The sequence below is a fragment of the Boleophthalmus pectinirostris genome, unplaced genomic scaffold (assembly GCF_026225935.1).
Source record: "Boleophthalmus pectinirostris isolate CB_2022bp ecotype Guang Dong unplaced genomic scaffold, ASM2622593v1 HiC_scaffold_1, whole genome shotgun sequence".
Classification (NCBI taxonomy): Eukaryota; Metazoa; Chordata; class Actinopteri; order Gobiiformes; family Gobiidae; genus Boleophthalmus; species Boleophthalmus pectinirostris.
Window position 1 is genome coordinate 2,226,523 of NW_026570970.1, and position 25,469 is coordinate 2,251,991.

The 25,469-nt window shown below is 39.6% G+C and overlaps 1 pseudogene; it reads left to right on the forward strand.

The window, feature by feature from the left end:
- LOC110168799 (sacsin-like) overlaps nucleotides 1–12,007 on the forward strand; it is a 28,894-nt pseudogene extending 16,887 nt beyond the window's left edge.
- The last annotated feature ends 13,462 nt before the right edge of the window (nucleotides 12,008–25,469 follow it).

Consider the following 25,469-nt stretch of genomic DNA (forward strand, 5'->3'; position numbering starts at 1 on the left):
AATTCTTTTTGCAGATCTGTACAAGATCATTAAGATGGATGCAGATCAGGTGTTGAGATACACAAGAAGCCATATGCCAGAAGAGTGGAAGAAGTCAGAGAAGAGCCTTGTAACATGGGAGGTGAGCAGGGATCGGCACCCCCCACTGAACTGGTTACAAGACTTCTGGAGATTTCTTCAGAGTCATTTTAGGGATCTACGTTGTTTAACTGGACTGCCCTTAATACCAGTTAACACAGTGTCCAGTAGCCAACCAGTGACACTTGCTAAAATACAAAGTAACCCAACGTTGATTTTTGAGAAAAGTAAACAAGCGGCCTTACCAGATACAATCATTCAGCTGGTTAACAAAGTTGGAGGCACCGTGGTGAAAGAAAATAATTGGCTAAAGCACGAAGACCTAGATTCCTATGTCCTGAGTCCATCTCCACGACATGTTCTGCAAGTGTTTGTAAATGTACAGTCCCAGCAAATCATCAAAGAGCTGAAGGCTGCTCCTAAAAAGACTTTAGAGGAGCTAAAAAATTTCTTCTCTCGACTTGATGTTCTCTCAAGCTGTGAAAAACAATTACTCTTGCAGTTGCCGTTGTTCCAGACCATCACAGGACAGTACACCAGTGCTCAGTCCAAACAAGCTGTGCTGTTTATCTCCGGACTCACGATACCTGTAGATTTACCCATGCCTAACACAGTGTTGAGGTGTTCTACTGAGGCCGATCGCAGACTTCTTCAGCTACTCAAAATCACCCTCTTGGAGACAGCGCAAGCAGCCAGTCTTCTGATCGACAGTGTGGAAAATAGAACATGTGGCCAAACAGGCACTGAGAAAATCATGACATGGATCTTAGACCATGGAAATATCCTTTTCTACCAAAATCCAAAATTTAAAAGAAAGATGCAAGCATTTGTCTTTCATTGAAATAAAGGGAAAGTCAAAGAAATTGTCCAGTCTTTATGACCCTACAGTTAATTCATTTAAAGTTCTATTTGAAGACGATTACTTCCCACCAGCTGTTTACACAAAGACACCGCAGATGCTTGCAAGCTTGATTGACCTTGGACTAATCCATAAAGAAGCAGATGTGTCTCCTGAACACCTGCTGCATGCCGCCACACTGGTTGAAAATCTTACAAGTGGCAATCACCAAAAGGCTCGCCAAAAAGCACAGGTGTTACTGAAAATCCTGGATTCCAATGATTTATTAAAGGTCTTTACCCATGACCAGATTGAGCGACTGAAAAGGATTAAATGGGTGCCAGTGACAAATCCAAAGAACCTACAAAACGACTCTGTACAAAATGGGTTCTCCTGCCCAGTGGAGATGAGGCACAGCATGTATGAAGACATAGTTGGGTACGTGATGCCCATGGAGGGATCACTCAGTGAAAACATCTGCACCAAACTTGGCCTCAAAGAACCACCACCACCAGAAAAAGTAGCTGCAAATCTGTCAGTGCTCATATCCAAAGCCAAGGAACTGGATAATCCTGACACAAATGTGGATTTTAAAAGAAAACTCCGAAGCATTTATGGACATATGCAGAAGTCCATCCACAAATACGCTGCAATAATCAGCAAAGACACTAGATGGCTTTGGAATCGCAACCAGTTTATGGCTCCCAGAGAATTGATTCTAAAATTTCCAGATAATCTAGACCTGAGCTCTCAAATTGGTAAAGTTCCAGATGAATTTCTTCCATACAAACGTTTATTCCAAGAGTTTGGACTCCGCGAAAATTTGACAGTTGAAAAAATCATTGAGTTACTTTACAGGATTAAACAAACCATTGAAGACAGAGAAGTGGAAGTTGCAACATCTTCAGAGATTAAAGTGTCTATTGACATTCTGAACTGGCTTCGGAGAGAGAAGAAAGTGGTTCCCGATGATGTTCCTGTGCCAGTCATCGTACAACATGGACAATACACACTTAAATCAAAGTCAGTGGCTGTTTTCTGTGACCTGAGCAAAAATGGCTTGAAAGAACTTGAGTGCAGCCAAGAAGAAATGCATGTAGTTCATGAGGAGATGCCAATAGCAACAGCAGAGTTTTTAGACATTCAACTCCTGAGTACTTATATTCTGGATCCAATGTCAGTGGGAATCGAACAATGTGGACAAACTGAACCAATAACAACCAGAATCAAAAACATTCTGAAAGAATATGATGAAGAACGTGACATTTTCAAAGAAATCATTCAAAATGCTGAAGACGCCGGAGCTCAAACATGTAAATTCTTATTGGATTTTAGAGTTCACAAAGGATGACCCTGAAAGTCTCATTGACCCAGACATGAGGTTGTGCCAGGGCCCCTGTGTGTGGGCATTTAATAATGAGCAGTTCTCTCCTGATGACTGGAAAAATATAGTGAAAGTGGGCGCCGCCTCGAAGGAGAACATGGTGGAAAAGATTGGCATGTTTGGACTTGGATTCAACACTGTGTATCATGTCACGGACATTCCCTCCATCCTCAGCGGCAGTACGCTCCTCATACTTGATCCAAATGTTAGCCATCTTAAAAAAACGCATCAAAGGCAAATCAAATCCTGGCATCAAACTGGAGCTATCTCGGCAGAATCTTTTTCAGTGGTTTCCTGGTCAGTTTGCACCTTATGAAGGTGTTTTTTAACTGCAGTTTCTCCGGTCAGTCTCCTAAACACTATCCTGGCACCCTGATTAAATTACCATTCAGAACTGTAGAGGAATCACTTTCATCAGAAATAAGCTCTAAAGCTTATAACAATCAACAGATTTTGGCTTTTCAAAACCACTTCACCAAAGACTCCCATTCGCATCTAATCTTTCTTAAAAATATCAACACCGTGTCTCTTCAAACGGCCTCAAGCTCATCTTCGACTCCACTGACAGATGGAGACATTGAAAATATTTTTACAGTCTCCAAGACTACACTGCGCCGTATGGATATTTCAGAGGAAAGTCCTGCGTTGATGCAACAGGAGACTGAGAACACGTTAAAGCAGCTTAACAGGAAATACAAAGAGGTCATCGACTGCAGCAAAGTGGACATTGTGGAGGTAACATGTCAGCAGTCAGGGGAAACACACATCCAGTGCTGGCTTCTCTGCAGCTGCTTTGGAACTAAAGAGTCATTGAAACTGGCCATGGGCAAAAACAAGAATTTAGCATTTTCATTGCCAGTTGGTGGCGTTGCTGTGCCTTTGCAGTGGAACCAGGAAGCTAAAACATTTGAAGCATCACAGACAAAACTCTCAGGAAAAGCATTTTGTTTCCTTCCTCTTTCCATTGACACAGGACTACCATTCAATGTAAACGGAACATTTGCAGTGACGAGCAACAGAAAAACTCTTTGGGAGAGTGGAGTTAAACATGAGTGGAACAAGTCTCTGCAGCAGGACCCAATCGTCTCTGCTGTCATCACTGCACTGTTGGCTCTTAAGAAGATGTCACAAAATAAAGAACTGAACAACTACCTCTACCACACATTCTGGCCTCACAGGGAGCGTGTGAGTGAGAATTTTAAGCCACTGGTTGATGCATTTTATTCTACTATTGCCCAAACTGGCAGTGCCCCAAAGCTTTTCAGTGATGGTGAGCACTGGTTCTCTTTGGAAAATACCCTCATTTTCCACAAAAGCATCGAGGAAGATAAGAACATTTTCCCACTTGTAATGCAGGTGTGCCAGAAACATGTCAAATCCAGTCACGCAGTTTCAATTCCAGGCCCAATACGGAATAGTTTTTAAACAGGCAGGCCTTGAAAAGGCCTTACAACACAAGACTTGGAATTGGGAGAGGTTTTACAAAGAAGCAGTTTTTGCAAATCTGGGCGAAATTGATCCTGAATGGAGAGATACACTGATACTACACGCTATTCACCTCAAAATGAAAGAGATTGACTCTCTTTTGGTTGCATACCCATGCATCCCTACTACCAGTGGACAGCTGCAGTATATTCAAAATCTAGTCGACCCAAATGGCAAAGTGGCCTGCCTGTTTAAGCGCAAGGAAGGGCGCATACTAGGAAGGGACCATAAATGACTTCTGCTCCTCTGAAACAGTTTCTCGCCTACAGAGGCTTGGAATGGCATGTGATATGCTTTCTTTAAAAGACATTACCAAGAAAGCAGAAGCCGTCAGTAAAGTCTGGGTCAAAGACAAAAACAAAGCATATAAACACATAAAATGTCTTCTGTCTCTTCTAAAGCATCACCTGGACCATGATGACTCTCCTTTCTGGGAAGCTTTGAGAGCCGCTCCATTTCTGCCAGCCTTTTCACCTGGAGACACAACCATGAAGAGAGAGGTGACGTTGCAAAGACCTGCTGATGTTTTCACTGACACATGTGCTCTTCTTGTTAACATGACAAAGCCTATTTTAGAGATTTCTAAACTTAAAATATATTCATCTGACCCAGTTCTACAGATGCTGGGGGTCAATGACAAAGCAGACCCTGAAATGGTGCTTGAGCAGCTAAAAGAAGCACAGGCACAGTGTCAGTCTTTGGACAAATCAATGCTGCAGAAAATGGCCAGTGATTGCTACAAGTTTCTAGATCTCCACCTGTGTGACTCAGATGAAGACATGAGAGAGTTCATTGTGCAGAGTGCAAAGTCATTTGCATTTGTCCTTGTTGGTGATAAATTTGTCAACATCAACTGTGTAGCTGAAAAGGCACAGTTTGAAGCTAAACCCTATCTTTATGCCCTTCCAGTTCAGTTTGCACATTTTAGAAGACTCTGGGAAATGGTTGGAGTGAATAAAGAGTTTTCTCTTAGCCAATGCCTGGAGGCCCTGGAGAGCATCAACTCTAAACACAGAAATAAACCATTACCAAAAAGTGATCTGTCAGTTTGCCTCACTATTTTGATCAGAGGAATTTCTGAAACTGGGGAAAGACCAAAAAACTGCCTTGTGCCCAATAAAAAGAGCATTTTACAACCTGCACAAACCATGTTCTACAATGACTCTCCATGGATGCCAGTCAAGAAGGGAGTCACACTTTGTCATGAAAACATTCCACGAGTAAAAGCAATCAGCTTGGGCATTAGAACAACGAGGCACCACACACTGTTGAGTAATGTTGTTGAACACATGTCATCATTTGCCTTTGAATTTGGGCAGCAAGAAGACCTAACCGTTCGAATCAGAAATATCATCTCAGCCTATCCAGCGAAGAAGGACATTCTTAAAGAACTTATTCAAAATGCTGATGATGCAGAGGCCACAGAAATCCATTTTATTTGGGACAAAAGGCAGCATGGAAGTAAAAGGACGTTTGGGGAGAGATGGAACGCTCTGCAAGGTCCAGCTCTGTGTGTGTTCAACAATAAAGTCTTCTCTGATGCAGATTTTAAAGGAATTCAGCAGCTGGGAGAGGGTGGGAAGCACAACGCTCCAGGAAAGACTGGAAAGTACGGGCTTGGATTCAACTCTGTTTACCATCTGACCGACTGCCCCTCCATCCTCACTGGGGATAAGATACTCGGCATATTTGACCCCAACCAAAACTACATTGAGAGCACTTCAGATGTTTCACCTGTTGGCACTGGTTATAACTTAGCTGACAATTTTAAAGAGATGTACATGGATGTCTATGAAAGTTTTCTTCCAAATATGTTTTCTCTGAACGAAGGGACCATGTTCAGGTTGCCTTTAAGAACAGATGACATGGCAAAGTATTCCAAAATATCCCCAAGTACAGTTGCTGCAAATGACATGAAAGAACTCTGCTCTGCACTTACTGAAGATCCTGAAGGATTGATACTTTTTCTAAAGCACATTTCCAAAATAGAACTTCATGAAATTGACGCATCAGGAAAGCAACGCACCACTTTTACAGTGCAAAAATCTGTACCAACTTCCAATGAAAAAGACACTTTTTGTTAAATTAAAACAAGAGTCACTCTCTTCAGATAAGCCAGTAGTAGAACCACAGAAGGTAATCTATGAAACTGTGATTTCAACATCACAGGAAATAACAACTAAATGGATCATTGCAGAACAGTTTGGCTCGATTAAAAACAGCGACAAACACACAGTACCGTGTGACAAACTTGCTCATGCAGCAGTAGCAGCACGTGTGAGTCGAAAAAAGCCTAAAAATAAGTATGAACATTCTGAGAGACAAACATTTAGTCAACAAAAAAACAACAAAACCCAAACCATTTTGAAGGAGTAGCGTTTTGTTCACTTCCTTTGCCTGGTCACACTGGTCTACCAGTTCATGTCAATGCCAACTTTGAGGTGGATTCTTCTCGAAGGAACCTGTGGACAGAAGATGGTGAGAGTCAGAAAATAAAATGGAATAAATATTTGAAACAGACAGTCATAGCTCCTCTGTACGCTGACCTCCTTGATTACCTTCGCCGTGGCTTTGCAGACAAGCAGAACTACAAATTGATACAAATTGAAGCTCTCCAAAAATCTTACTTGTGTTTCTTCCCAACAGTCAGCAAAAACGTTCACCCATGCTGGCATGAGATGGTGCATGAAGTGTACAGATCAATCAAAGAAAGATCTCTGGATGTGATTCCTGTGTTCAAAGGCTGTACAGAAACAACTGAAAACCGTACTTTGTATTGTATCAAGTGGTATAACATTTCACAAACTGACCCAACTAAAATACTTTACCTTTTGTCTGGAATCATGGAAGGGCTCAGAAAGATTTTGGAAGATGTTGGAATGAGGCTGGTGCCTTCAAATTTTCAAAGTATTTGGAGCAGTTTCAAATCAGCTGGAATTGAAATGTACTATGTGAGTCCTTCAACTGTGCGGACATTCCTGAGAGCTAAGCCACTCAATGATCCATCACAGACAGAAGAGCAGCTGCCTCTCTCTGTATCACAGACTCTTATCAAGGATGGTGAAAGATGTGCTGAGCTCTTGAGTTTCTGTCTCGAAGATCTTGAAGAAGTAAAAGGAAAAGGCACTAAAACTGACCCCAGTGTTATCCACGGACTTCCTCTTCTTCTAACAAAAGACCAGGTTCTGAGAGAATTTGACTCTCCCAAATTTGTTTCATTGTATGATAAATTGTTTATTGGCCATGAAGACCAGTTTGCAGATTATCGGACCAACACAATGCGCATTTCCATTCTTAAAAGTTTTGGCTTTGTGAAAGAGTTGACCGTTTGCGATGGCAGCAGAGTACCTGAAGCCCTTAATTGAACAGTTTCTTGAAACATGTGAAGATGATCCAGAAAAAGAACTCTACATCCCAAGTGAAGAAATGTTGAAGTGGTTGAAAAGTCTTTGGATGTTTATTTTCAGTGAACTCAGAATTTCCAACATTGGCACAGAAGGTCTGACATTAGGGGCGGTGAAGCAGATCTACAGTGAATGCTGCATTTTGCCAGTCATCTGCCAACTAAACAAACAGGAATACTTACAAAAGATGAGTGACATGCCGAGTGTGATTATGTATCATTCTGACAGAGACGTATCAAACATCTTGTTTAAACTTGGCTTTTTGAAGTTGAACACTTTGTTCTTCAGTGACATGTACAGTGAGCGCTATTCTCATTTCTCTTCAGAGCTTTTAGATGTCTCCAATAGCAGTTCTGTTTTGGATCAACTCTGCAACAAAAATATTTTGGGATTTTCACAACTGTCATCAACTGAAATGAGTGAACTACAGATCTTCTTGATCTCTGGTGTTTCCAAAGCCAAAGACAAGCAAGATTATCAAAGGAAGTTGAAATCCCTACCGATGTTTGAAACGTTAACAGGTGAACGAGTAACAATTAATGGACCTCAAAAGGTATGTGTCCTCAAAATGTATGAAATGGAGAGATATCCAGATTTATGGACATTACCTGATGTGACGGACATTATCCTCAAAAACAGCAGAGAAAATTTGCAACTTGCTGACACATTGAAGATCCAAACACTGTCTGATGTGGAGTTTTTTGTTCAGCTCATCCTGCCTGTAGTCCATAAACTCACAGAGTCCCAGACACAACACTGCCTTAAACTCCTACTTTCAATCCAGCAGAATCATGAGTATCCCAAATATAGGGAGAGTGTCATTTCCAGATTTAAGGAGGTCAAAGTGATTCGCAGTTCTAGTGGCAAATTAGAAATTGCATCCTACTTCTATGACAAGGATGTTACACTATTCAGCATGTTGCTGCCGGATGATAGGTTTGTACCAGAGAAATTTTGGCAAATCTTGAGTGGCGACGACAGTTTTAGAAGGCTGTCTTCAAAAATGTTGCTTGTAGAACTGGGAATGAGAGACAAGGCATCTGCCGATGATATAATAACATTTGCACACCAAGTGGAAAAGGAAGCTACTGACAAATATCTCAAGGACAAAACAAAAAAGAAATCTGAGCTAGTTTTTAAAGCTGCCCTGAATTTTGCCTGTAAGTCAAAGACAATGAAACAAACGTGCTAGAAAGCATAGCACATGTTAAATTTATTTTTCCTGTGGAAATTAAATCAGAGTTATGCAAATACCACCAAGCTCTGAAGAATGACAGCCCTGCTGTTTCAATCCGAGGGGCATTGATTGAAAGTGAACGAAACTATCAAGAACTCATTTGGACTTCAATGGCAATCATACATGTACCAGAGTATAAGTCACACGAAGTTCGACAAATGTTGTGCAGTGCAGGAGCATTTGAACATCCTCCATCAGAATATGTCACGAAAAACCTGAGGAACATATGTAGATCACCTTGTCAAAAAAAGGAAATAATTGAGACTCGAACTAATGTGTTTCACTGTTGTTATGCCTTTTTGCAAACAAACACATTTAAACCCTACTCACTGAATGGACTTCCAATAATATTAGTTGAAGAAAACACCAAACTCGTAAAAGCTGATGATGTGTCCATTAGCCTTCATCATGACAATGACTTCAGGCCCTATTTGTATAAGATACCACCAGAGTTGGCTTTTTACCAGAATTTCTTTATGAAACTTGGTGTGAAGAAAGAACCAACAGCCACTCAGTTTTGTCATGTTTTGGAAGAAATCCATAATGAAAATATCGGTAAACCACATCTTCAACCAAACCAAGAAAAAACAGTGAGACGTGCTGTTCAGCAGCTGTTTATGCTTTTGAAAAAGGCAAAAGGAAAAGAAACTCTTGATGATGTCCAAACATTGTATGTTCCTGGAAAGAACAGACATTTAGAAGAATCGTGCAGACTTTACTATAACAACACTGTGTATAACGTACGTTTAGAAAAGGCTCTCCCACAGAAGTTTATGTTGCTGGAGGAACTCAGCAAGTGTCATCTTGGCAAAGACATTTATGAACACCACAAGCTCATAAACCTCCTGCCACAGAAGCTTCAGCCACAAATGCTGTCCCAAATCACTGAGGAGAAACTAGTGGAGACGCAAATGGAGCAATGTGACTCAAACTGTGAGTTTAGTGAGTTCTTTAGAAAGCATCTATCCTCCTCACCATTTAGACATGGTTTAATCTGTCTGATCCGGGCACAATCAGGGGGAAATGTTACACAGGAGCAGGCCAAGGAAATGTGCAACTCCACCTTTGGAAGAATACAGATCTTCTGCTGTCAGCGTCTACGGACAGAGCTTTGGCTGGAGAAGCAACAGCTCCCAAACACTGTTGCACAGACAGAGGTTTATGTCAAACAAGAGCAAGAAGGCTGCATCTTCTTTTTGAAGCACCAAAACAATACAACTCCAAAGGTGGTGGTTAAAGTTTCCACAACACTTGCAAAACAAATTAATTGTCTTTTAGATAATAAACTCCCAACAAACCACCTTATGATTCTACAGCAGCTACTTGTTTGTGATACTCTAAAAGAAGTGAAAGAAATACTGTCTGAGAATCAAATCCATGACTGTGTTGAAAAAGATGAAGAAGAATGTAATGATCTACCAGCACCAGGAACAGAGATCCCTGAAGAATGGCACGATGCTTTGGACATGAACATTCTCAACAACTTTGAGGAGGGGGAGTACGTAGGCTACGATTTTAATGGAAAATACATCTATGCAGTCATTGTTGAGAAACTACCTGGAAACACTGCGCAGTTCATGCAGAGATACAAAATAGACATCGGTGAAGACGAGCCAGTGGAGGTCGGTTTTCTCGACTTGTACCAGTTCAAACGTGAGAAGCGACCAGCCCCGTCGTCCAGTTTGGAGCTCCAACTTGTAGACGCTCCAAACACACAGCCCCATTCCCCCCAACAAAGCACAAGGTCCTCACCTGCATCTGTTGAAGAGGCCAAAAAAGAAATCGACAAATGTTTGGATGAAGTTTGGATTCTTCCCGCGGAGGAGCGAAAAAAAGCCATCATGCGGCTGTACCTGAGGTGGCACCCAGATAAAAACCCGGACTGTCCTTTGATTGCCACCGAGGCCTTTAAGTATCTAAAGAACCGAATCGACGAACTAACACAAGGAAAACGAAGATCTACTGGCTCGCGTTCCTCCTCCCATTCTCGTCGTTCCTCCTCCCATTCTCGTTCCTCCTCCCATTCTCGTCGTTCCTCCTCCCATTCCGTCGTTCCTCCTCCCATTCTCGTCGTTCCTCCTCCCATTCTCGTCGTTCCTCCTCCCATTCCCGTTCCTCCTCCTCTCGGTCATATTCCAGGTCACACACCAACTTCCGAGACTTTTTCCACGAATGGGACGAAGAGGCGAGACGTCACAGAAGCAGCCGAGAGCGGTTTCACTGTGGCTCTCGACGTTCTTACAACTTCTGGAACTTCAACAACTTCAACAACAACAAAAACAACATCCGACGTCCAAACAAAGAGGAGGCCAAACGCTGGTGCAGGCAAGCCCGGTGTGACCTGACCGCGGCCGGCAACGACACGGAAAAGGACGCGACCGAATGGTGCCTCTTCAAGGTCCATCAGGTTGTGGAAAAAGCTCTCATCGCCGCGTCTTACCGGAACAACGGAAAGCGTCCAAAGAGCGGCTCTATTTCCAACGTGGCCTCGGAAGTTTCCTCGTACGGTCCCGGCCTCAGAGGTCTTCCGCAGCTCGTGGCGACTCTGAAGGCCCTGGGCGTGGATTCCAAAAAGACCCAGTACCCGGACTGCCACCCCGTCCCGCTCATCCCCAACGGACAGTTCCGATCGGCCGACGAGAGGCGAGCGCTGGACGTGGCATCGGAAATTCTTACTCAAGTTGAAGCCTACGTCAGTGGCTGAATTGGTGTTTTTTCTTTTTTGGTTTCTGGAATTCTGTTTCTTCCAGATGTTTTTTCTTAAAGATTATTGTACTTTGCCATGAAATATACAAAAGGTAAATTCCCAAATATGGAACCTGATCATTTCTGTTACTGACTTTGCTCTATTAAAACTAAAATCTGCAGCTGAATATTCATTTTTCGCCCATCAAAACCCTTTGTCCTAGAGATCTGAAATTCTACACAGTCGTTGCCAACAACTTGAACAGTGAGTGTAGTGAGTCACAAATGCCTAGTATGAAGTATGACCAAGCTAAGGCCTTTATTTTTTTCTATTTTTTTTTTTTTTTTTCGAAAAAATACAATGTTTAATTGACTGTACTGTAGGTGAGGCAGCACTCACAGTCTTCATGTACATATCTACAGAAACTAGAAGGTCTAAGCTTTAAAACGGTGCCTCACACAAGCATGTGGGTTCTAAGGTTTTCTTTTAATAAGCTCGGGCATTTGGGTATGTGGTGCTATTGTGCACACGCCAAAATTAGGTGGATGGGAACAGGTTAAATAATTATGGCGTATAAAAGTTTTAACATTTACTTTCTAATCTCTGTGGTGGAACAATATTAATATTTGAACTTTGTGAACATTTAAAGGTCCTAAAAATAATAAATAAATAAAAATAACACATGTTAATACAATAACTTTGAAACCAAGTGTGATTTAAGATGAATCTTCTTCCTGTTCTGTTCTGTTCGTGTCTATAAATGCATCACCATTACTTTTACCATTCCTTATTTTTATTGTATAAATAAATTTATTATAAAAATGATTTTGAAGCCAGTAAACTTATATTGTTCAGTAGAAAAACATTAAACTTATTAAATATTGTTTAAATCTGACTTCCTCTTCGTCTTCACTTTGTCTCTTGGTGTGAGTTTGTGTAAAATCACATTATAACAGAACCAGGACTAAACCAGGACTAAACCAGGACTAAACCAGGACTAAACCAGGACTAAACCAGGACTAAACCAGGTCTAAACCAGGACTAGACCAGGACTAGACCAGGACTAAACCAGGACTAGACCAGGACTAAACCAGGACTAAACCAGGACTAAACCAGGACTAAGACCAGGACTAAAACCAGGACTAAACCAGGACTAAACCAGGACTAAACCAGGACTAAACCAGGACTAAACCAGGACTAGACCAGGACTAGACCAGGACTAAACCAGGACTAGACCAGGACTAGACCAGGACTAAACCAGGACTAAACCAGGACTAGACCAGGACTAAACCAGGTCTAAACTAGGTCTAAACCAGGACTGAGATCGGGACCAGACTGAGACCAGGACTGGGACCAGGATTAAACCAGGACTGAACCAGGACTGAACCAGGACTAAACCAGGTCTAAACCAGGACTGAACCAGGTCTAAACTAGGTCTAAACCAGGACTGAGATCGGGACCAGACTGAGACCAGGACTGGGACCAGTTTAGTCCTGGTTCAGTTCTGGTTTAGACCTGGAAACAGAAAGTTAAAACCAAACTTACATTTTACATGGACACAGATCGGTTTTCGGTCACACTGTGGAACATTACAGCCAACGACATCATGTCCCTCCTCCAGGACCAGGACGAGTCGGGTCTGTGGGGACGCAAGCCTCCCCCCTAAACTGCAACCAACTCCAACAAAAAGTAAAAATAAATAAATAAAAACATTTAACATTACCCAGGTGCTCAAAAATGACCACGAGGGAAAAAATTAAATAACTAATTAATGTATTTATGTATAATAAAATTCAATACATAAAAAATTATCAAATAAAAAAAAATTAAATAATTAAATAAATCAAAATCAATCCAATAAAAAAAAAAATCCAATAAATAAAAATAAATCTAATAAAAAATAATAAAAATAAAAATAAATAAAAATAAATCCAATAAAAAATAATTAAATAAATAAAAATAAATCCAATAAAAGTAATAAAATAATTAAATAAATAAAAATAAATCCAATAAAAAAATTTAAAATAATTGAATAAATAAAAAGTCCAATAAAATAATAAAATAATTCAATAAATATAAATAAATCCAATAAAAATATAAATCATTAAATAAATAAAAATTAATCCAATACAAAAATAAAATAATGCAATAAATACAAATAAATCCAATAAAAAATTATAAAATAAAATCAAATAAAACAAAACAAAAACACAACACAACAACACAAACAACAATCCCTGAGATCATACATACGTACTGACCCACAAGTGAGTCAAGAACACTAAAAAAAGCAAAAAAGCCTGTCCAAAATGTAAGATATAAACACTTAAATTTATCAGAAAATGACTTAAAAGCAGTGAAATCATTTTGCTGCTTGGACAGATCATTTTACTTGTTCTCTTAAAATAAAGAAACTCTAGACTAGAATTAAGCAGTCTGTGGTCTAGTGAGTCGATAATAAACCTGAAAACAAGATGAATAACCTGATATAAGTTTAAAAAATCTTGGCCAGATCAGAGACATGTGCAGTGAAAGGAAAATGTTACTGTTTTTCCCACAGTTTTATTTATAGGCCAAACCAAGAACCAAACCAACCGGATGTGTTCCAGTTTTTACTTTTGACATTCTGGTCACTCCAAGTTTGAAACCTGCTCTAAACTCTGAGTTGTGTATTTTTGGTGCGTTCAGTTCTTTATCACTTTTTAATCACATTGTTCCTAAATGACTGAGCCGAGGTTCAAGTTTCCTCATCCTCCCTCTTCTTCAGAAACGGAACTTAAACCCAAACATGTGCTTTCCTTCTGTCCTAAATAAACAAATCATGGCGGATAGTGTGTGTGTGTGTGTGTGTGTGTGTGTGTGTGTGTGTGTGTGTGTGTGTGCGTGTGTGTGTGTGTGTGTGGGTCTGGTCAAGTGGTAACGGAGGAAACAGGGTCAGATTTTTGACATTCAAATGTCTCTTATTGAGAAACTAGAGGAACTATTGAAATAAGTAAAGTATCAGAATGTAGGAAAGAGTTACACTCCAACAGGGTCAAGTTAAACCTGTGAGATTCTTTCAAGTTCAAGACAAAAAATTAAAAAACTCATGTCTGTAACGGAGGGAATGAAATATGCAGCACTTTTTGGTCAATAAATCCAAACAGTGATAACTCTTGGTTCTCACTTCCATATCCTTAACAAACTGGTTTGAATATTTGCTTCATATAGTTTTCTACCATATGGTACAAGATTAGGTTTAAAAACCTCTGACTTTTTGACTCATGAGATTTTTTATTAAGAAAGTTCATGGGAACGGAGGGGATTTTACATCATTTGTCTCTTTTTTCCTCTGAATATTTTAATCCATCCATCAGTTTTCGTCCTCTTATCCGGGGTCGGGTATCGGGGGCATCAGTCTAAACAGAGACTCCCAGACTTCCCTCACCCCAGACACTTCCTCCAGCTCCTCCAGTGGGACCTGAGGTGTTCCCAGTCCAGTCCAGAGACATGGTCCCCCCAGTGTGTCCTGGGTCTTCTCCTCCTCCCTGTGGGACATGAACACCTCCTGAGGGACACGTCCAGGAGACGTCAGAACAGACGTCCTCCCCTCAGACGCTCCTCTCCACGTGGAGGAGCAGCGGCTCTACTCCGAGCTCCTCCCGTGTGACTGAGCTCCTCACTCTGTCTCTAAGGGAGACGCCCAGACGCTCTGTGGAGGAAACTCATTTCTGTCACTTGTATCGTCGATCTCGTCCTTTCAGTCACTACCAAGAGTCATGACCAGAGGTGAGAGGAGGAACGAAGACTGACGGTAAATCAAGAGCTTCACCTTTCGACTCAGCTCCTCTTCACCACACGATACAGCGACCGCATCACTGCAGACGCTGCACCTGTCCACCTGTCAATCTCACTCTTCATCCTCCCCTCAGTCCAGAACAAAACCCCGACAGACTTGAACTCCTCCACTTGAGGCAGAGACTCTCCACCCGGAGACGACAAGACGCCTTTTTCTGAAAACTTTAATATTACTTCAAAATGAAGGAAACTATTTCTATAAAATATGTCAGTCCTTCCAAGAACATTTTTATCATTTTAAATACTTTAAAAAAAAAAATCCTGTCCCTTCATCAACAGTTCAAAGATGGAATAACACAAGATATGATGAAATACAAACATTTATTTACATGATTTTTGGGTCTTTGAAATTTGGGAAATAATTTTTGTTTCATGTTTCATTCATGGTCTGTTTAAAACGTCTGGAACTTTAGAACCAAAAATGGAACAGAAAAAAGGTCAACAGTTTGATAAACTCGAGTACATATGTATCTGTTCAATACATTTTTATATCAGATTAATTAACTTGAGTTTTTGGCCTTGTTGTTTACTTCTGCTGGACTGGGCCCGTGTGTAAGTCTGGTGTGTATATATTATAAATATATATATATATTATATATTCCAGAAATATTAGTCCTGGGGGTGTTACTAATGTGACAAAGTTTCATGCTTGTACCATAAAAGCAAAACTATTTTGGTTTTGTTCGTGGACTAATGTCTGAGACAGAAAACACAGCGAGCGACTTGTTTACAGCACAATATTTATTACATAAGTCATAACTCTACATCTCAGTACGATCATGTCCATAGACTCATCTGACATTTGTACATCCTATTTACACGTTTAAAATAAGTCTCTCTCTCTCTTTATACAGCATCAATGGTACAGAATCAGCACGTCCCCGTCACGGCAGGAGGGGGCGCCGCGGAGCACGGGGCCCCGCCGCGGGGCGCGAGGCTCCGCCCGCACAAACGCCGCTCGCTCCCAGCATCACGGGCAGCGTCAGTTTCTCAATGGCGACAATTTAAAGAAACAAAAATGACACATAATTCTTAAAACAGCGGCAAAGTGCAATACCCGACGAAATTAGAACAAAAAAAAGCAATGTTTTTTTTTTTTTTTTATAAATCGGAATTTGGATGGAGCGAAGACGGAGATCGGGAGTCGAACCCACAACCTCCTGACTGAGAGGAGACGGGCTAACCACTCTGCCACAATAACACGGGGAGGACATGCACACTTCACTCAGAGGTCGGGAATCGAACCCTCAACCTCCCAGACAGAAAATAACCGATAAACTTGAGAAACACCGAACAGATCAGTCAAATTAAGTGACATTAAAACAATATTTTTAAGTTTTAAAAGCAACAAAACTTAAAAATAATGACAAATGCATAAAATGTTACTGACAAATAAATCGGTTTTGTATGAGACGTTTTGTTTTTGCAGTTTTTTTTATTTTTTTATTCCAAATGCATTTTTAAAACTTCTTAAATTAGAAAAAGCCTTGAAAATATTTCTACTTAAAAATGTTGATGATAAAACCTAAAAAAGTAAATAGATCTTACTACAGTTCACGCTCACGTCACAAAACCGGACACAAAAAAGACGTTTGGAAACATGAGGATTTGGAAGCATCATTTGCCCAAATTTTCGAAAATTTTTTTTTAAAACTAATCTGTACCTAGAATAATTTTTTTTTTCACCTGCCAAAATAAACTTTCATGAAATTCTCTTGATGTTTACTGGGTCCACCGAGCCTCTGGAGTTTAGTGTCTGCAGAAGCTGAAAAATCTGACATTTTTCTTTTTTCCAAACCCTGAGCCGCACCTGTCATTGTCATTGAGCCGCACCTGTCATTGAGCCGCTCTGGTGACGTCACTCACTTCATTTTATGTCTCTCATTTCGTCTTTGGACTTTGTGGATTTTGGAGAATTATGAAAATAAACACTCAAAATCTTGACAAAATGATCATATCTTAGAAAGTTATGGAGATAGAAATATAAAATTGGTACCAAAAGATGCTCAACAGCAACATTTATATTCAACTTTCATTGACTTCATGGCCCTAAATGCATTAATTTTTCAAGTTACACTGCAAAAAGTAAAGCGTTAAAATCGACTCTTACAGAATCAATTTTAACATTTTCTCAGAGTTTATCTGAGTCCAATCTGTTCTAGAGTTAATTTAACATTTTTTGGAAATGTTAATGAAGTAACACTGGACCAAAGTTCCTGTTTAACCCCGAAATCAAGAGTTATATTCATATTTTGAGAGTAAACCGAACACTTTGTAGAGTTATCCTGATTTAACTAAACAACACACAGAGGTGTTTTATTTTTACACTTTGAGTTAATTTAAGATGAAATTAAGAACAAAACTGGTTCAAACTCGTCTTCTCTCATGGGAGTTTGAAGTGGAGGAGGGAAAAGCCAAATTAACACTAAGGGAAGTTGAATTAACTTCAACCATATCAACTGTGGCAAATAACCCCAACTCCAACCCACATTTCACTTTCATATTGTTAAAATAACACTTTCTGTGTGATAAACAACTCTGAAATATTTTACCCTGAAAATTTAACCCACCAGTTTTTGCTGTGAACTTGAGGAAACCTTTTGGCTGTTATGATGGAACTTAAGAGACTTGGTGGACCCAGTAGATATTCTTCAACGGAGCAAATATTCCACAGATTGTTTTATTTTTATTGGTATTTTCACATTTTAAAATTGGGTACAAGTTGAATTTCTGACATTGGGGCAAATGATTCACCCTAACGTGGAGAACGACTTCCTTTGGACTCTGTTGGCGAAAGTAAAATCTGGGAAAACTGAGAAAATGTCCCGGTTTTCTTCATCTAGACGTCACTGTTTTCTTTCTCTTTCCTTTTATAAATTGTCTCTTCATTTTTTTGTGAAGACGCTGCTGCTGAATCCACGGTTTTATCACGTTTCAGTGTCGGGACCTGCACCGGAACTCGACGTCCGCGTGTTTCCAAACGTTTTCCGGCGAGCGTGAAAACTTTCTGTAGCGATTTCAAGTCGTTACGGTAAAATAAACTCACAAACTTCACAAAATCGAGTAAACTCAAGACACACACTTCCAGATATTGCACTTTACCTTTTTATCGCTGTGATCTCGACTCAAACCGACTCGCGTTTCGTTCGGGAATCGAACCCTTCGCACTCGCGCGACACCAACAGCCAAAACACGGGGACGAACGTTGCATAGAATCACCTGTAAATCTCCCAAACTGAAAACGCGTTGCAGCCGTTTTGTTTTTATTGTAGCTTTTTTTCCGAGCAGCTCCTGAGACGTCCCTGACCCCTCGTGGTTTTGGTTTGGACTTAAACGTTATCGGAACTTTACACTTCGAAAAATATACACGTTAAAGGTCCTGTGTTACGCAAAATTCAAGGAGAAGAAGCAGTTTTTGGTGGTAGACATCGACGTTTCCTGGTTGAACATCGGTTTGAAGAGGCTGCTGAAGGAGAACGGACGATGAAAACACTTAAAGGTTGTATGGAGGATTTTTTTTTGTTTCAAATTGTCAATGAAAGTTTAAAACACCATTACAGAGACGCAGCAGCTTTGTAATTATAATGACCAAAAAAAAAAAAAGAATGAAAATCTATCAACTGTGGACGTGTTGAGGCCAGATAAACATCAGCCAATAGAAAACGAGGCTCCCTCATTTTCTATTGGCTGTTAGGTTGTCAATCAAACTCACTAGTGTAACTGAGTCGTCGGCGCGCGGGGATTATGTGGTTTATGCAGCGGTTCTTAGAGGCTTTTTCAAACTGTAGTTTCCTCACATTTTGCGCAAAGTTTGTCGCGACGGCGGAAGAGAATCCACGACCAGTTCACCGCAAAAGAAAGTCGGTTTTTGAGGTCACTGAAAGAAGAAGAGAAGGAGAAAAGGAGCGAAGACAAACTGAGGTGATTCTTGGAGATTCCTTCCAGCGATGGTGCGACTGAAACAGACGAAGGGTCTAAAAACTGACGCGTCGGTCGATAAATTACCTCTAGACAGGAAACTTCAACAGTGATTCTGAACGCGCACGAGGACGGTCGCTGTATTTCTCTTCCCTTAAAAAAATCCTCTATACAACCTTTAAGTTTTGTCACAAAGCTAAAAATTCAAACTTCGATTTCGATTTTTAGGAAGAGACTCGCTGCTTAGTACTGATTCCGAAACCGCGACGAGAATAAAAACACTTTCTTTAGACAACAGAAGGTGATTTTCAACATTAAATGGTAGGAAAAAGACCTTTTGAATCGATGTTTTGGCCTAAACGATAAAATAATCTTCAGTCCAGTCGTCTGAACCGGTTCTGTGTTCACCTCCAGTTACTCTGCAGGGTTTTTTTTTTAATTGTTGATGAATTTACTTCTTGTTTTTATGTCTGAACAGTGCAGTACTTCTGTCTATATGTGCAGCTTCAACTTATTTACAAAAAAGTTGTACATTTTTAACGTGTTTTTCTTGTGTGTTTGGTCACGTGCTTTAGGTCCCAAAGGACTTTTAAAGGACTTTTATTCTAATCTCAGCAGAGCGCCTCAGACTTTTTGACATTTTTTTTTACTTTATCACAGTAAGTTTTTACATTAAAGCTTAAACATCTTCACTATATAATGAACAGTAGAACTTTCTTTTCTGTTCCCATGTCGTCGTATGTGTGTGTGATCCTCAGTGGTCCAGGTCTAAACCAGGTCTAAACCAGGTCTAAACCAGGTCTAAACCAGGTCTAAACCAGGTCCATGGGCGCGGTCTAGTCTTTGTGCTCTTCTATTTGTTCTGCTCCAGCTCCAGGTCGTTCTAAACACAATCAGGAAAGGTTCGCCTCTGTCCTTTTTTAGTATCGATTCCTGCTCAAACGAGTGTCTAGTTTCGATACTCGTCCAATGAGGTTTATTTGGTCTTCTGATATTTTATGTTCTTAGGTTCTTTTTTCAGACCAAGAGTTTGTTTTCAGACCTGACAGATCGAGGAAGAGCAGGGAGCAGAACTGAGTCTCGTGATGTTTCTGTGTCGTGTCGCTCAGATGGTTTAAACAGGTTCTGGCGCAGTCCTGCAGGTGGAGGCAGGACGACAGCGCCACCTGCAGGACGACAGCGCCACCTGCAGGACGACAGCGCCACCTGCAGGACGACTGCGCCAGAACCTGTTTAAACCATCTGAGCGACACGACACAGAAACATCACGAAGAGCAGGAGCAGAACAAACTGTCAGGGATGAAAACAAACTAAAAAAAAACCCCTGAGAACATAGTTTCGATACTCGTTTTAGTATCGATTAGTATCTGATTGTCGATATTGTTGACATTTTAATATGCAAAACAAAATAATAAAAACTATAATTTTGTGTAGTGTTTTATTGTTTATGATGCAAACAAATTTCTCTTCTAGACTCTAAAAAAATGATTTAGTGTCTGTGAAGTGAACTAACAAGTTAAACGCTGAAAAGGTTCACAGGTGCAAAACTGAAGGTTTTTTGTGGCCCTTTATATCAGTGTTTCCTAAAGACTGAGTCGTGACCCTCCGGTGGGTCACAAGAGGTTTTTCTGGGGTCACGTTGTCACGATCTGCATGTGGATCTGTGATGTTCCCCCACACTCCTCACTTTTTCTATTCTAATGTTTTTCATTGTTTAAAACTTGAGTAAAACTAATAGTTCAGAGACACGATCACCCAGTCAACAATTAAATATCCTTATTAACCCTTGTATTATGTTACGGGTCAATTTGACCCATTTCAGTTTTTGTTTTGATCAAAGTTCTGTTTATCCATTTTTTTCTTCCTACAATTTTGTGACTTTTTCTCATCTTGGGTCATGAACTCGTGTGTGAAATCTGGACTCTCTGATGTGCAGAGTTTTATACAAAGATGATGTGGGTCATTTTGGAGTGAACAGGTCAAAAGGAGAAGCAGCTACAAGTCTGTGGAATGAAGAAAATGGAAGGATAATCTATCGAGCTGCAGAGTCTCTGGAGACATTCCACACGACGTCTCGTCTGATCCGATTTGACAATCGCGACACCAGAGCTGATGTGTCGATGTGAAAGAGACAAACGAGCTGCGATCAGAGATGTGGGATAAACGGGTGAACAGTGTTGAACATTGAAAATGGAGCAAGTCCAATGACAAAAAAAAAAAAGGGGTGAAGAGGGAAGACTTTAAATTGTTCTTAAATAGTTCTGTTGAAAATAAAAAGTTATTGTCTCTTTTCTGAATGTTCATATCATCTAAAATAAAGATTTTATTGGTTTAACCTGTTTTTTTTTTTACTGTTTTGCAAAACGACCCGCAACATAATCAATGTAATTTTTTACCAACATAATACAAGGGTTAATGTTCAATAATGGTCATACATTTCTTTTGTCATTTACAAATCACGTCTATTGACTTGGGCGAAGGTTTGTGACTTTTAAAATACGAGTCCCCGGAAAAAAGTTTGGGAATCAGTGCTGGAGGTGACACCTGAGGTCCAAGTTTGAGCCGCGGCCCAAAGGTTAAAAATCACCGTTGTCGTAAACGCGCGGTAACGAGAACCGATTAAAACCTCACGACCTGCGACTGTCAAACCTGTTTGAAATCCAGTCGCGTCTCGTGAGGGTTTCGCTTTGTCGAAGTCGTTCGTTTATTGTGATTATTGTGAACTTTTAAACCCTGTGATTTGTTCGTACAGTTTGCCAGGATTCGCCCGGTTTAAGCCTGCAACTACTCAGACTTTTATGAATAGTTCGACTGTAAAAGTATTTTGATCATCGTTTTGTTTCTTCGTCTCCTTCTAGAAGCTTTCAGTCCGCGTATTTCAACCTTTAATTTGGTCACACAAGAGTTAAAACATCTCAAAATATAAAAACGGTCGAGTTAAAAAGTTATAAAAGTTACGTAATACAGGACCTTTAATGGACATGTTCACCCTGCAGATTTCACACACACTGAGTTCACTAGACGTATCTCTCTAAATATAAGTATCTGTATTTTAAATGTGTCTTTTTCGCTGACGACGACCTAAAAAGGCGCCGAATAAATAAAATGTCTTCTTATTATTTTCATATATTTATCGTTTCGACGCGGAGCCAAAGTAAAGTGCATCAAAGTGTCGGGAAACGTGAACAGAGACGTTGAAACGCGACGGAATTTCAAAAACGAGTTCGACTAAAAACAGCTTTTATACACGTGGTTTTTTAAAGGTTCACCGCGTAACTTTTCTCGAGGAGGCTACTCAGACTGCTTCTCTTGCTGCTTTACGAGAATGTTCCAGAGTGTGGCTTTAAACGACCGATTCGCCCTCGCGTTTATTTCAAAATCCAAATTCAAAAAACACTCTCGCTGGGATCTGTTTATCGTCGAGAGTCCGGACGGAAAGGCGCCTAAAAAATAAAACGTGATATTACTTTTATTATTAAGTGTATCTGTCGCCATGGAGATGCCACTAGGCCGCGTCAGATCTACGGAAAGGCCGCCCCTCTCACTCCAACGACGATTTTAAGTCATGAAAAAAAAATGTCTTACGTCCTCCGTCGTGATTATATGAACTCTGGATCGATCAGCTTTAATGCCCTACTCTGGGACATTTCAGGAAAAGCGATACCTGCTCCACGGTGAATCTTTAAAGAAAAGTTACGCAGTGAATCTTTAATATCACAGCAGGTTTTATGGTTTTTACAGGTTCCACCAACACAAAATGTTGCTGGTGATTTGTCAGAAAAGAAAAAATAAACCGAACGAGATTTGACTTTTGAGCAGTGATGGTGGAAGAAGTACTCAAATAAAAGTACAAATACTGGGACAAAAAATACTCCAGTAAAAGTAAAAGTATCACCTGAAAAAATCTACTTAAGTAAAAGTATTGAAGTACCTGCTTGAAAATGTATTTTGCAGAGATTTTTAGAACAATTAACAAATGAAATGTCGTGATTTTGAAAAAGATTTGAGCTGATTTTAAGTAATTCAATTGATTTCTTAATTTTATGAGCCGTTTTTGTATTTTTGTGTATTTAGTTTGCTCAAAGTTGGGATGTTAACTCAAATTTTATTAAATGAATGAATTAAATTAAAATGAATGAATTAAATTAAAGTAACTAAATGAATTAAAGTTGGGACATTAACACAAATTAAATGAGTGAAATTAAATTAAATGAATGAAATTAAAGTTTGATTAAATTAATTTAATGAACAAATTAAATTAAATTAATTAAATGAATTAATGCTGGGACGTTAACACAAATTAAATGAGTTAAATTAAATGAGTTAAATTAAATGCATGAATTAAGTTAAAGTTGAATTAAATGAATGAATTGAATTAAATCAAATAAATGAATTAAAGTTGGGACATTAACGCAAATTAAATGAGTTCAATTAAATGAATTAAATTAAATTGAATGAATTAAATGAATGAATTAAATTAAATGAATTAAATCAATTAAAGTTGGGACGTTAATTCAAATTAAATGAGTTAAAAATAAGTCTTCAAACTTGTTTTTAAAGAAAAGTACTTTTTACTTTTCAGTCCAGAAGTAAAAGTAAAAAGTACAGACACTTAAAAACAGTACTTGAGCATTGTACTTTTACGTTTCTACTTGAGAGACGGTTCATTAAAAATCACAAAGTGGCTGGAGTTTTCTTCCACCAAACAAAAACAAAAGCACAAAATACAAACAGGTACAGCTCACGGCCACTAGGGGGAGACACAGAACCCCACACGGCTTCACACGCTGCACGCGCTTTAAGCTTAGAGCTGCTGGTCGGACCCTGGACACCAAAAACTGAGCGAGCACAGAGCTTCAGAGCCACGAGAAGAACAAGAACACGAGAGACAACGAGAAAACGCAAAAAGACTGAAGCTGTTCCTTAAAGAGCTTCAGAAAATGAGCGCGTTTGAGACCGAGGCGGATCTAAAAAACTCTAATGTAACGAGCAGAGTAAAAGTACGTGAAAAGTTATTGTAGTGTCATAAAAACAACTCTTTTTTATTCTTGTTTTTCAGATCTATTTTTGTTCTGTGGTTTCCTCGTCACAAACAGACCCAGAGTTGAAACATTCCCACATTTCACTTGAATCGTTTGGATGATTTCAGACCTGGAACTGCTCGTCTCTGTTCATCTGTCACTCGTTCATTTGTTTTTCAAAATAAAACCAAAAATAAGAAAAATGGAAAAAAAAACAGCAGTTTTTCTTCATTATTTGTCTCCAAAACCAAAATGTAAAAAACGGATAAGGATTCGTTTTTTTCAGTTTTTGATTTTGTGTTTAAATGAAAAATGGAAACCAGGACGGAACAGTTTAGTCCTGGTTTAGTCCTGGTTTAGACCTGGTTTAGTCCTGGTTCACTTCTGGTTTAGACCTGGTTCAGTCCTGGTTTAGTCCTGGTTCAGTCCTGGTTTAGTCCTGGTTCAGTCCTGTTTTAGACCTGGTTTAGACCTGGTTTAGTCCTGGTTTAGTCCTGGTTTAGTCCTGTTTTAGACCTGTTTTACACCTGGTTTAGTCCTGGTTTAGTCCTGGTTTAGACCTGGTTTAGACCTGGTTTAGTCCTGGTTTAGTCCTGTTTTAGACCTGGTTTAGTCCTGGTTTAGACCTGGTTTAGTCCTGGTTCAGTCTTGGTTTAGTCCTGTTTTAGTCCTGGTTTAGACCTGTTTTAGTCCTGGTTTAGACCTGGTTCAGTCCTGGTTTAGTCCTGTTTTAGACCTGGTTTAGTCCTGGTTTAGACCTGGTTCAGTCCTGGTTCAGTCTTGGTTTAGTCCTGGCGTAGTCCTGGTTTAGACCTGTTTTAGTCCTGGTTTAGACCTGTTTTAGTCCTGGTTTAGTCCTGGTTTAGACCTGTTTTAGTCCTGGTTTAGTCCTGGTTCAGTCCTGGTTTAGTCCTGGTTTAGACCTGGTTTAGTCCTGTTTTAGTCCTGGTTTAGTCCTGTTTTAGACCTGATTTAGTCCTGTTTTAGACCTGGTTTAGTCCTGGTTCAGTTCAACATCGCAGTTTAAATCACGTAAACAATCATTATCTATTTTTTCATTTTGGTTTTGGAGACAAATAATGAAGAAAATCTTTGGGTTTTTTTTTCTTATTTTTTGGTTTTATTTTGAAAAACGAATGATTTCTATTAAACTTGAATGAGGAGGTGATGGAAATTTGATTTAATTTTTGAAGTCTATTCCTTTTTTTTTTTTTTTGCCAGAGATTCATAAATTCTGGATTAATAAATTAAGAGCGTTGTTTTGTTTTGTTTTTTTAAAATATTACATGTACTTTTTTCGTTATTGGTATTTTTGTATTGTTCACAAGTTTTCAGTGGTATTAATATTATCTTTTATTTAATTTTATTGATTTTTTTGCCATGTTGTGTGTTTTGTGTGACACTGGTTGGTCAAAAAGACGGTAAAAGGAGCTGTTCACTTGAAATGAATGAAAAAAACACAAGTCCAGGTCTGTTTTTGAGGAGGAAACAACATCAGAACTTAAATCTCACAAGAGTCAAGTCAGCGTAATAAAAGACCTTTAACTCTCTGTCCTCGCTGTAGTTGTGTCTCTGGGCAAG